Source organism: Carcharhinus amblyrhynchos, chromosome 13 (assembly GCF_965287045.1).
Source record: "Carcharhinus amblyrhynchos chromosome 13, sCarAmb.v2.hapA, whole genome shotgun sequence".
NCBI classification, from domain to species: domain Eukaryota; kingdom Metazoa; phylum Chordata; class Chondrichthyes; order Carcharhiniformes; family Carcharhinidae; genus Carcharhinus; species Carcharhinus amblyrhynchos.
Genome location: NC_137336.1, coordinates 80,216,025 through 80,229,763, shown reverse-complemented (window position 1 = coordinate 80,229,763; position 13,739 = coordinate 80,216,025). Strand labels below are relative to the sequence as shown.

General features: G+C 43.1%; 1 pseudogene; it reads left to right on the top strand.

Annotated features, from left to right (window-relative positions):
- The first annotated feature begins 242 nt into the window (after positions 1-242).
- Positions 243-1,637, top strand: LOC145351396 (putative G-protein coupled receptor 139; annotated as a pseudogene).
- The last annotated feature ends 12,102 nt before the right edge of the window (positions 1,638-13,739 follow it).

Genomic DNA, 13,739 nt, shown 5'->3' with positions numbered 1-13,739 from the left:
GAGAATGCTAAGAAGACATTGAAATTGCATGGTGATGTCTGCTGAAGAAAGAAGGGGAAATTTAATTGGTGCTTTGAACAAGTATATTTGATAAATGATTGCAACTAATTTCAGTGATGATTAAAGCTGTTCAACTCCTGGGAGGGTTGAGGCGTGCATAAATATAGATTCTCTTCCATTGCTTCACCATTGTACAGTCAGAGTCTTTCAGCTACTCCAGAATTCATCCACTCTCACAGAAAATGAGGAAACCAGCCATTCTGTTGGTGAAAGAGATTTACTACCCTATTCTCGCAACTGTTGGTCTTCCTGGTGAGCCATTGTATTGTTTATTGTTAATCACTGTAACCTGTTTCTTTATTTGTATCACTTGTTGGATAAAAAAAATCTGTTTATCGATGTTCGTTATTGATAGTTGCCTGAACAATCTCATGAACAATTTGTTTGCACTCTTGCAGTCTTTTGCTTCATCTGGAAAACTTACGTGTGGTGATGCAGTTCATTCAAGGTCCTATATAATATTTAACTGCATTTTCAGACGGTCTTACCATTTGGTGGAGATTAAGATCTGCAGATTGTTTTTTTGTTGTTGTAAATCACTGTTTAGGCTCCTGTTTTGATAATCCCACGGAATGAATTCAACCAGTTTCAGTGGCCATCTCCATGTCTATTTCAATCAGACACTGAACTATTACCTTATCTCGTTCTGTCTTGCAGCGAACCTAATGACAATTATGATCCTTTCTCGGGGTAACTGCGGCCTTTCCAAATGCCTCTCTATTTATATGCTGGCTATGGCGACATCAGATCTAATGACCGTTATCATCAATGTAATGTTATATTATATTTTCATTTATCACTTCCCACTATCATTCTTGTCCCACACTCCTGTGTGCAGGATCATTCTTTACATGACTGCTGTCAATCTTGATTGCTCTGTTTGGTTCACCGTCTCCTTCACATTTGACCGATTTGTGGCACTCTGTTGCCAGAAGTTTAAAACAAAGTACTGCACTAAAAGATTTGCAATAGCGGTAGTAACAACCGCCTGAGTCCTGATCTTGTTAAGAGACCTTCCAGTTTTGTTTGCATATGAACCTGAGCAGATAATTAATAAGATGCAATGGGGCTGCCGATCAAGTGTGACTTTCTTTTCTTCATCACCGGGTGCGGCATTCCTTTGGCTTTACAGCGCCTGGGTCGTTTGGCTTCCTTTTACTCTAATTTTCATGTTTAATGTTTTAACCATCCGGCGTATTTTCGTAGCCAATAGAATCCGTGCTGGACTCCGGGGTCACAGGAGTGAGAACCACAGCGATTCAGAGACGGAGAACAGAAGGAAGTCTATCATTTTATTGTTCACAATATCGGTTACTTTTATATTGCTCTGGTTGACATATGCCGTGAGTTTAGTAACTACCAGACTGACAAACAGTGTCTATTACCGAGCCGACCGCACAGACCCTGCATATATCGCAACTGAAACCGGAGCTTTCCTTAAGTTGCTGAGTTGCTTTCAAAATCCATGTATTTATGCAGCGACTCAGAGAAAATTCAGAGAGGAGTTCAAGAATGTGGTGAAATCTAAATGGATACAAATTCTGAGATTAGTTGAAAAAGTGCAAATAAATTGTTAATAAGTTTTTTTTTTAAATCAATCATCTCATTAATTTGCCAGGAATGTCAAAGAATTGGAACAAATTCTCAAAGAAAAATAACTGAGTGGTGGATCTCAACATCCAACACTAAGGTTCCATATTCCATGCGAAAAAAAAGTTCATCTGCAAATGGATAATTCTGTAACAAACAAAAACTTAAGGGGTGTTTTATAAACATGCCCATAGATCATAAGTTTAAGCAAGTGACATTAAATCTTTTCAACGCATCATTAAGGCCAGTGATGAAATATCACTTACAGCTCGAACTCCCCTGCTGTCGAATGTCAAAGAAAATAAATGGATACTCTCTGATCTGTCTCTATCGCGACAGGGACAAAATTCTCCCAGAAACACTAGAGAACAATTTGCCTCGCGAAATCCAAGAACGGAAAGAAATTAACATAAGTACTGGAGAAATAAACGAGACTGAACGTTGATAAATGCCTGGAGCTAATGATTTACCTCCTGTATTGTTGAATTAATTGTTTTTTTTTGACATATCGGTGGGGATATTGTACAATTGTGTACCTTGTGAAATAGTTTCTACAGATTTTCAGTTAAAAATGTAACCCGTTTGTTAAAAAAACTTGACGAGGAAATGAAGTTACAACCTAACATTAGTACATGGAAAAACGCTGGAATCTGTAATAAAGAACCTGAAAATTGAACACTTCAAATATAATGGTAGAACTGGGCAGTCAAAATGGATTTATGCATGCAAAATTGTGTGCGACAAAATTTGCTGTATTTCTGAAGGATACAACTACCTGAATAGATAAGTAAAAACCATTGGATGTGGTTATTTTGATTTACAGGTGTTTTTCGGTAAGGATTCACACAAGAGGTTCGTAAAGAAAATATGAGGTAATTAACAGGAATCAACTGAGAATTGGTGGGGGACAGAAAACGTAGTGAGATTGAACAGGTCATTCTCAGTTTAGCGACCTGTGATTAGTGGGGAACTGTAAGATCAGTTCTGGGGCCTGGGCTATTCACAATTTATATCAGTGATATGAATTTGGGTGTCAAATATAATGTTTTCAGGTTTGCAGATGACGCAGAAACTTTGGGAATTTGAGTTGTGCAGAGGATGACAAAGATATGTGGGTCAGGTTCATTGGCCATGCTAAATAAACATGTTTTTAGAGATAGTGATGGGATTGTAGGTGAACTGATCTCCAGGTCCTGATAATCTTCATCACAAAGTACTTAAGGAAGTGGCCCTCGAAACAGTAGATCCATTGGGGATATTTTCCAAAATTCTTTGGGTTCTGGACTTGTTCCTACAGACTGGAAAGTGGCTAATATAAACCCACTATTCAAAAAAAAATGTAGAATAACAGGGAATTATAGGCTGTAAGGCTAACGTCGGTGCTGGGGAAGTAGTTAGAATCCATTCTCAAGATTTCATAACTCAGCATTTGAAAGGCAGTAGCATTGGCAGACAAAGTCAGCATGGGTTTACAGAGGGAAAATCATGCTTCAGGAATCTTTTGGGTTTTTTTCAGGATGTAACTAGTACAGTTGATCGAAAAGAACGAGTGGATTGTGGTCAATTTAGACTTTCAGAAGGCTGTCGACCAGGTAGCGTATAACAGACTACTATGTAAATGTTAAACACATGGAATTGCAGGTCATGTGTTGAGATGGACAGAAAGCTGCTTAGCAGGTGTGAAGCGAACTGCTGACAGAACGTGATCCTTTCCTAATTGGCAGCCATTGATTAGTGGAGTTCTGTAGGGATCTGTGCTAGGACTTCAACTGATTAACTTTATATATTAAAGATCTGGAAGAGAGAGCTGAATGTAGTCTCTCCCAAGTTGAAAATGACACCAAGTTGGATGGGCGGCTGAGCTGTGATGAATCTGCAGAGGTGCTTCAGCGTGACTTGGACAGGCTGGGTGTGTTTGTATCTGCATGGCAGATGCAGTTTAATGTGGATAAATTTGATTTGATTTGAATTGATTTATTATTGTCACTTGCATTTTCGTACAATGAAAGGTCTTGTTTCTTGTGGATTATGCAGACAAATCATACTGCTCACAGAGAAGGAAACAAGAGAATGCAGAATGTAGTGTTACAGTAATAGCTAGTGTGCAGAGAACGATCAACTTAATGCAAGGTAGGTCCATTCAAATATCCGATAGCAACAGGGAAGAAGCTGTTCTTGAGTCAGATGTTACGTAATCTTTTGTATCTTTTTTTTCCAATGGAAGAAGATGGAAGAGAGAATGTCTGGAGTATGTGGAGCCCTTAATTACGTTGGCTGCTTTGCTGAGGCAGCGGAAATGTAGACAGAGTCAATGGATGGGAGGCTGGTTTGCGTGATGGATTGGGCTACTTTCATGACATTTCGTAGTTTCTTGTGGTCTCGGGCAGAGCACGAGCCATATCAAGCTGTGATACAACCAGAAAGGATATTTTCTATGGTGCATTCTGTAACAGCTGGTGAGAGTCGTAGCTGAAATGCCTTTTGTCTTCTGAGAAAGTAGACACGATAGTGGCCTTTCTTAAGTAGTGTCAGACAGTTTGTTGGTGATCTTGACACCTAAACATTTGAAGTGCTCAATCCTCTCTCCTTCGCCCTCGTTGACGTAGACAGCGGCATCATCTGCTCTACACTTCTTGAAGTCGTTGACAATCTCTTTCCTTTGTTGACATTGAGTGAGAGATTATTATCGCAGCACCAATTCACCAGATTATCTACCTCATTCCAATACCTTGCCTTTCATTATTTGTGATTCGACCCAATACAGTGGTGTCATCAGCAAAATTAAAAATCGATTTGGAGGTGAATTTAGCCACACAGTCATGGATGTATAAGGATTATAACAGGGGACTGAGAACTTAACCTTTTGGGACATTGGTGTTGACGATGATCGTGGGCAAAGTGTGATAAATGCGGGGTTATCCACTTTGAAATAAAAGGAAGTCAGATTATTACGACAATGGGTGTAAATTGAGAGATTTGGATCCTGAGCGAGACCTTGTTGTCCTTGTGTATCAGTCGCTGAAAGTAAGCACGCGGGTACATCAAATAGAAAAGAAGACAAATGATATATTGGCCTCCATAGCGAGAGGATTTGAGTATTGGGATAAGGATGCACTGCCAAAATCGTATAGAACATTAGTGAGGCTACACCTGGAATATTATGTGCAGTTTGGTGTCCCTGTCTGTAGGAGGGATGTGTCCTTACTTTAGAGGGAGTACAGCCAAACTTTTCTAGGCTGATTCCTGGCATGGCAAGTGTTTCATATGAGGAGCGACTGAATCGGTTACGTTTACATTCACTGCAGTTGAGAAAAGTGAGGGGGGTCTAATAGAAATGTTTAATACTCTAAGAGGATTAGACAGGAATTATTCAGAAAGAGGGAGTCCAGAACAAGGGGTCATAATTTGAGGATAAGGTGAGGAACTGAGGTGAGGAAAAATGTCTTCACCCTGAGGGAGGTGAATGTGCGGCATTCACTACCACAGAACGTAGCTGAGGCCAAAACGTTGTCTGATTTCAGGAAGAAATTAGATATAACTGTAGGGGTTAAATGGATTAAGGGATATGGGAAGACGTGATCAGGATTTTGAATTCGATGATCAGCCATGATCAAAATGAACATCGGAGCAGGCTCTAGCTTCTAGTTTCTAAATTGCTCCTTAATGTCAAGGAGATTGTCATACAAAATAGGTGGGGTTGCGGGGATACGGCTTGGGGGGTATTGTTATCGTTGGAGACTTGATGGGCCACACGACCTTTTTCTGCACTGCAGATATTCTAAAATTCTGTGATTCCATAACTTTTTTTGTGTATTGCGATTTTTTTTTTGAAACTCGCTGTCTTTATTACTGGCGATTATCCTGCACACCGTGTTTACTCCAACCAGAATTGTAACAACTATATTATTAAGTTGTCATTGTTGTTAATCTTCCATTATCATTAGTAGAGCCACTGAAATGACTTTAGCATCCTACTGAATCATTACTGGAGGTGACACTATTTCAGAGTGTCCCGTGACTGTCCTTGAAATTTTATGTTGTTTTAGGGGAATCTATGTTTATTGTCACCAACCTGATTGTGGGATAACTTGCCAGGCATCCACTAAACTCAAAAAAAAAATGTAAAATGACCTCATTCCTGGCACAGTAATTGCATCGTCAGATATCCCCCGATTTCAAGATTGACGCCTATTTGTGTCTATTAGGCTACTCGCGTCTTTCTGCCATGATTCTTCATGTGACTGAACAGGCCTATCTGATCCGCAGATGTCTGCACACAAACGACAGGAGGAGGCGGAGCTCAGCTGCACAGATTGGTTCAGTTTCTTTCTGACATATCAGTAAGATTTTGAGGACCAGAGCCTGAAGTTGCTTGATAGACACCTTGCACTATTCTGAACGAATGACAGGAAACTACTGCTGGCTATTGATCATAATGCATCCGAGCTTCAAAGAAAACATCAGAGGGCATCAAGAAAATTTCTTGACCTGATCTAGAATATTGCCTATTTAAGATTTCAGTCAAGGACCCAGTAGTGAAAATAATTTCTAACCATATGGACACGGAGTTCCATCCAGTGAAACTCATCTGACACGAATCTTGACTTATCTACCAACTACCAATGTCTACCATCCAGCATTAGTGCTTCCCTAAATTCCAAACAACTTAATCTATCCTCCGATTATCTGACAGTACTTGTGCAAGGAATGGTTGTCCAGTTCCAATTCTGTTCATGATTTATTTCAAGGTGAAATTAGAGAGAATAATGTGTGGTATTAAAGGTGCTTGATTAATACAGTTACGAAAGCCAATTTTACATGCAGCTGCTTCACATTACGATGAACTGAGACCACAGTTTTGACTGCCTATGTTTATCTTCCTTTGTCGAACTATAAAAAGGCAAACTGAATGACTTCAAAGTTCATGTTTCATGTCATCCATGGCACATTGGTCAATCGAATTTTGTGATTATTCGTATTAGCTGGGTATTGGGTCTTCAGTAGAGGCTAATTACTTATGTTGATCCTAACCCATTGTTGTAGGTAAAATAATACCTCGAAGACTGTTAGTGATTCAAAATATGGTGTTTTTTGTTTCAAAACTCTGGGGTGTATTCCAGAATTTTGCGAGATGTACGACTACCTGGCTTCTCCTAGAACACAAACACAAGTGGGCATTTATACATCATGAGTTTGAGTGCCAATCACCATTCCAAGTTTCCAATTCTGGCCAGAACGCTGGGTCTTCCTTCCTTGGTCGTGGTACAGCCCCAGGTTTAATCATGATTCACAATCCAGCTGGTAGCTGCAATCATGACACATGATCACGATTCAAAACCTTTCTGCAGCTGTACCGGCATCCCTGTCTTTGAAGTTACCTGTGCGATTGCGGATGTCCCAGCAGGACTCTTCCTGTTAAAAGCCGGTATCGTGATCTGCCATCAGCAGCTGTCATAAGCTGGTATCGTAAACTACCATCTATGTAACGATGTCCAACTAACACAAATAGGTAAGATTTGCAAAGTCTACAAAATAACAGTCACAGTAAACCAGCTGTCTTTATAAAAAAAATGAGAGTTAAAGCGTGTAATAGATGAACAAATAACTTACATTAATGCCTTGAGCAATATAAGCTTGAGAAGATCAGTCACGAGAAAAGGTGATGTTTGTGACATATTCTAGGTACAAAATACATTAACTCTTTCCCTACTTCACCATACAGCACTCAGGGTTGACTCGCATGCCTTTCTGACAGGGACAATTGGCATGACAGAATGATTTCCACCCCATTCTCAGAAGGTCAAAAATGCAACTTCCATGTCACGAATCATATCACCTTCTTCATCAGTTATGTCAATCAGTATTGGGGTTCATTTGATCAACCAAATTAGAATATTTTTCTTTTGCTATCAACTTCGAGACCCACAACGACTACCGTCTCAAAGTAGTTGCGTCAGGAAACTAACATTTCCCATAAAATCACATACCATCCAGACTTGGAAGTATATCATTCTTTCACCGTCGTTGGTGCATAATCTTGGAACTCCCTCCCTAAAAGCACGGTGGTTCAAGAAGGCAGCTCACCACTATCTTCTCAACGGCAATTAGGGATGGGCAGCACCAACCACATCTTGCGTTTTTTTACTTGTTTTAAATCATAAGAACATAAGAAATAGGAGCAGGAGTAGGCCAACTAGCCCTTCGAGCCTGCCCCGCCATTCAATAAGATCATGGCTGATCTGCCGTGGCTCAGTTCCACATTCCCGCCCTCTCCCCATAACCCTTAATCCCCTCTCTCATCAAAAACCCATCAACCCGCGTCTTAAAAATATTTAGCGAGGCAGCCTCCACCACTTCAACGGGCAGAGAATTCCAGAGATTCACCACCCTTTGAGTGAAGAAGTCCCTCCTCAACTCCGTTCTAAACGGCCCCCCCTTTATCTTGAGGCTATGCCCCCTAGTCCTACTGTCCTTTCTGAGCGGGAAGAGTCTCTACACCTCTACCCAATCCATCCCATTCATCATCTTATACGTCTCAATGAGATCTCCCCTCATTCTTCTAAACTCTAACGAGTACAAGCCTAATTTATTCAGCCTCTCCTCATAGCTCAGCCCCCTCAACTCCGGTATCAGCCTAGTAAATGTGACTGATAATGTGACTGAACACATTGACGAAGGAAGTGCCGTGGACGTAGTGTACATGGACTTCAGCAAGGCGTTTGATAAGGTCCCCCATGCAAGACTTCTTGAGAAGGTGAGAGGGCATGGGATCCAAGGGCCTTTGGCCTTGTGGATCCAGAACTGGCTTGCCTGCAGAAGGCAGAGAGTGGTTGTGGATGGGGCTTTTTCTGAATGGAGGTCAGTCACCAGCGGAGTGCCTCAAGGATCTGTTCTGGGACCCTTGTTGTTTGTCATTTTCATAAATGACCTGGATGAGGAAGTGGAGGGATGGGTAAGTAAGTTCGCTGATGACACGAAGGTCGGTGGTGTTGTGGATGATCTGGAAGGATGGCAAAAGTTGCAGCAGGACATAGATAGGATGCAGGACTGGGCGGAGAAGTGGCAGATGGACTTCAACGCGGATAAATGTGTAGTCGTCCATTTTGGCAGAACCAACGGGATGAACGAGTACACTATCAAGGGCAGAAGTCTGAGTAGTGTTGAGGAGCAGAAGGATCTTGGGGTCCGGGTCCACAGGACTCTTAAATCGGCCTCGCAGGTGGAGGAGGTGGTCAAGAAGGCGTATGGTGTACTGGCCTTCATTAATCGAGGGATTGAGTTTAGGAGTCGGGAGGTAATGCTGGAACTTTATAAGTCCCTTGTCAGGCCTCATTTAGAGTACTGTGCGCAGTTCTGGTCGCCTCACTATAGGAAAGATGTAGAAGCTATTGAAAGGGTACAGAGGAGATTTACAAGGATGTTGCCTGGACTGGGAGGCATGCCTTATGAAGTTAGGTTGAGGGAGCTGGGACTCTTTTCCCTGGAGAGACGAAGGTTGAGAGGCGACCTGATCGAAGTTTACAAAATGTTGAGAGGAATAGATAGGGTGGACTCTCAGAGGCTATTTCCCCGGGTTGAAATGGTCGCTACGAGAGGACACAGATTTAATGTGCGGGGAGGGAGGTTCAGAAGTGATGTTAGGGGTAAGTTTTTCACTCAGAGGGTGGTGAGTGAATGGAATCGGCTGCCGTCAGTGGTGGTGGAGGCGAACTCGCTGGGGTCTTTTAAAAGACTCCTGGATGAGTATATGGGGTTTAATGAGATTGAGGGTTATAGATAGGTCTGTAGGTTGGTAGGTGATGATGTGATCGGCTCAACTTGTGGGCCGAAGGGCCTGTTTGTGCTGTAGTGTTCTATGTTCTATGTTCTATGTTCTATGTTAAACCTCCTCTGCACTCCCTCCAAGGCTAAAATATCCTTGCGTAAGTACGGCGCCCAAAACTGCGCACAGTACTCCAGCTGCGGCCTCACCAATGCCCTATACAGCCGCAGCAAGACCTCCCTACTTTTATATTCAATCCCCCTCGCCATGAAGGCCAGCATCCCATTCGCCTTCCTGACCACCTGCTGCACCTGCAAGCTGGGTTTTTGCGACTCATGCACAAGGACCCCGAGGTCCCTCTGCACCGTCGCCTGCTGCAGTTTTTCTCCACGTAAGTAATAATCCTTCCTACCATTATTCGTACCAAAGTGGACCACCTCGCACTTGCCAACATTAAATTCCATTTGCCATTTCCTGGCCCATTCGCCCAGCCTATCTAGATCCTTATGTAGACTCTCCACACCCTCCGCACAATTTGCCTTTCCACCAATTTTGGTGTCATCAGCAAATTTCGACACCCTGCACTCGGTTCCCTCCTCCAGATCATCTATGTAAATGGTAAAAAGCTGAGGCTCCAGCACCGACCCCTGGGGCACTCCACTAGTCACCATCCGCCAATCCGAATAGCACCCATTGACCCCCACTCTCTGCCTCCTATTTGACAACCAGTCCTCTATCCACGCTAACACCCTACCCCCAACTCCATGCCCCCTGACCTTCTGTAATAACCTCTTGTGAGGTACCTTGTCAAACGCCTTCTGAAAATCCGGAAAGACCACATCCACCGGCTCTCCTCTATCCACCGCCCTAGACACATCCTCATAGAACTCCAGTAAATTTGTCAGACACGACTTCCCTTTAAGGAAACCGTGCTGCGTCTGCTCTATCAAGCAGTTCCCCTCAAGATGCCTCGCTAAATCATAAAACCACCGTTCCTTCTACTTATAGTTGAGACCTAGACTATGGTACATCAATATTTTCTTCCGTCCTCTAGAAGGAATCCAGAATGAACCAAACATTGTGATATTTTGCAGATCCATTGTTGATCCAAGGCAACACAATCAAATTCACCACTAATTATTCAGGCAACCTACACATTGCTTTTCATTGGTTTTACCATGTATTGTACATAGATCCAAATCAAATAGTCTTCGATAATTAGTGCCTGTTGATTTGACCAACCAAACAGAGCAGTCCAGTAAGAAATATGAGGAAAATTGTTGTGCAGATGGTCCAAGGCCTGAAGAGGCAAAGATCACTTGAAATGCTAATTTTCACCCAGCTACTTCCTGTTAAAGGAGAATATTGCTTGTGCTGTAGGTACTGATACTGACTGCGGGAGGCGAGTCTGAACTACAAATGAAGTGAATGTTTCACTAAATATTAGGAAATGTGCTCGTTGTTTTTTCACACAATAGCTCGGGTATTGGTGCCCGGCGTTTACAGAAAGAGCCATTGAATGTTCACAAAAGCCATCTCTCTAGAAAGAACTAGGATTCCTTTCAGCATGTTTTTTTTTTAAGACAGAGGCTGCCAATACACTCAGTGTGCCACCAAGGACGTAGCTGCATAGCAAGCAGCCCGGTGGCAAAGTGGTTAGGGCTGCTGCCTCATAGTCCCTACGTGGGTTTCCTCCGGCTGTTCCAGTTTCCTGCCACATTCCAAAGATGTGCGGGTTAGGTGGATTGGCCATGAAAAATCGACCATTAATGTGAATGGGAATTGCAGGGTAAATATATTGGGTTGCATGGATAATTCCTGGATGGGATTGATGTCCCAACAGACTTGGTGGACAGAATGGACTCCTTCTGCACTGTAATGAGTCTATGATTTTATGAACATTATTGCCAAGAGAACGCGTTGATACTCCACACAACACAGTCTTAAAGATTTGCCACAAAATTTGAATTTTTCATTGTGGTTGCAGTCTCTGGATTGGCAGATTGTGTTAAAACACAGTAAAAAGTCTGACAACACCAGGCTTTAGTCCAACCTATTTATTTGATAATATACTCACAAGCTTTCGAGGGACACCCTCTTCGTCAGGTGAATGGAGAGTTCTGGCCTCAGACAGAGCATATAAAGCACAGACAGTTTAGAGATTACTGATTAGAATGCGATTAGAAAGCACGGTGGTTCAAGAAGGCAGCTCACCACTATCTTCTCAACGGCAATTAGGGATGGGCAGCACCAACCACATCTTGCGTTTTTTACTTGTTTTAAATCATAAGACCATAAGAAATAGGAGCATGAGTAGGCCAACTAGCCCTTCGAGCCTGCCTCGCCATTCAATAAGATCATGGCTGATCTGCCGTGGCTCAGTTCCACATTCCTGCCCTCTCCCCATAACCCTTAATCCCCTCTCTCATAAAAAAACCCATCAACCCGCGTCTTAAAAATATTTAGGGAGGCAGCCTCCACCACTTCAACGGGCAGAGAATTCCAGAGATTCACCACCCTTTGAGTGAAGAAGTTCCTCCTCAACTCCGTTCTAAACGCCCCCCCCCCTTTATCTTGAGGCTATGCCCCCTAGTCCTACTGTCCTTTCTGAGCGGGAAGAGTCTCTACACCTCTATCCTATCCATCCCATTCATCATCTTATACGTCTCAATGAGATCTCCCCTCATTCTTCTAAACTCTAACGAGTACAAGCCTAATTTATTCAGCCTCTCCTCATAGCTCAACCCCCTCAACTCCGGTATCAGCCTAGTAAACCTCCTCTACACTCCCTCCAAGGCTAAAATATCCTTGCGTAAGTACGGCGCCCAAAACTGCACACAGTACTCCAGTTGCGGCCTCACGAATGCCCTATACAGCTGCAGCAAGACCTCCCTACTTTTATATTCAATCCCCCTCGCTATGCAGGCCAGCATCCCATTCGCCTTCCTGACCACCTGCTGCACCTGCAAGCTGGGTTTTTGCGACTCATGCACAAGGACCCCGAGGTCCCTCTGCACCGTCGCCTGCTGCAGTTTTTCTCCACGTAAGTAATAATCCTTCCTACCATTATTCGTACCAAAGTGGACCACCTCGCACTTGCCAACATTAAATTCCATTTGCCATTTCCTGGCCCATTCGCCCAGCCTATCTAGATCCTTCTGTAGACTCTCCACACCCTCCGCACAATTTGCCTTTCCACCAATTTTGGTGTCATCAGCAAATTTCGACACCCTACACTCGGTTCCCTCCTCCAGATCATCTATATAAATGGTAAAAAGCTGAGGCCCCAGCACCGACCCCTGGGGCACTCCACTAGTCACCATCCGCCAATCCGAATAGCACCCATTGACCCCCACTCTCTGCCTCCTATTTGACAACCAGTCCTCTATCCACGCTAACACCCTACCCCCAACTCCATGCCCCCTGACCTTCTGTAATAACCTCTTGTGAGGTACCTTGTCAAACGCCTTCTGAAAATCCAGAAAGACCACATCCACCGGCTTCCTCTATCCACCGCCCTAGACACATCCTCATAGAACTCCAGTAAATTTGTCAGACACGACTTCCCTTTAAGGAAACCGTGCTGCGTCTGATCTATCAAGCAGTTCCCCTCAAGATGCCTCGCTAAATCATAAAACCACCGTTCCTTCTACTTATAGTTGAGACCTAGACTATGGTACATCAATATTTTCTTCCGTCCTCTAGAAGGAATCCAGAATGAACCAAACGTTGTGTTATTTTGCAGATCCATTGTTGATCCAAGTAAACACAATCAAATTCACCACTAATTATTCAGGCAACCTACACATTGCTTTTCATTGGTTTTACCATGTATTGTACATAGATCCAAATCAAATAGTCTTCGATAATTAGTGCCTGTTGATTTGACCAACCAAACAGAGCAGTCCAGTAAGAAATATGAGGAAAATTGTTGTGCAGATGGTCCAAGGCCTGAAGAGGCAAAGATCACTTGAAATGCTAATTTTCACCCATCTACTTCCTGTTAAAGGAGAATATTGTTTATGCTGTAGGTACTGATACTGACTGCGGGAGGCGAGTCTGAACTACAAATGAAGTGAATGTTTCACTAAATATTAGGAAATGGGCTCGTTGTTTTTTCACACAATAGCTCGGGTATTGGTGCCCGGCGTTTTCAGCATGTTTTTTTTTAAGACAGAGGCTGCCAATACACTCAGTGCGCCACCAAGGACGTAGCTGCATAGCAAGCAGCCCGGTGGCAAAGTGGTTAGGGCTGCTGCCTCATAGTCCCTACGTGGGTTTCCTCCGGCTGTTCCAGCTTCCTGCCACATTCCAAAGATGTGCGGGT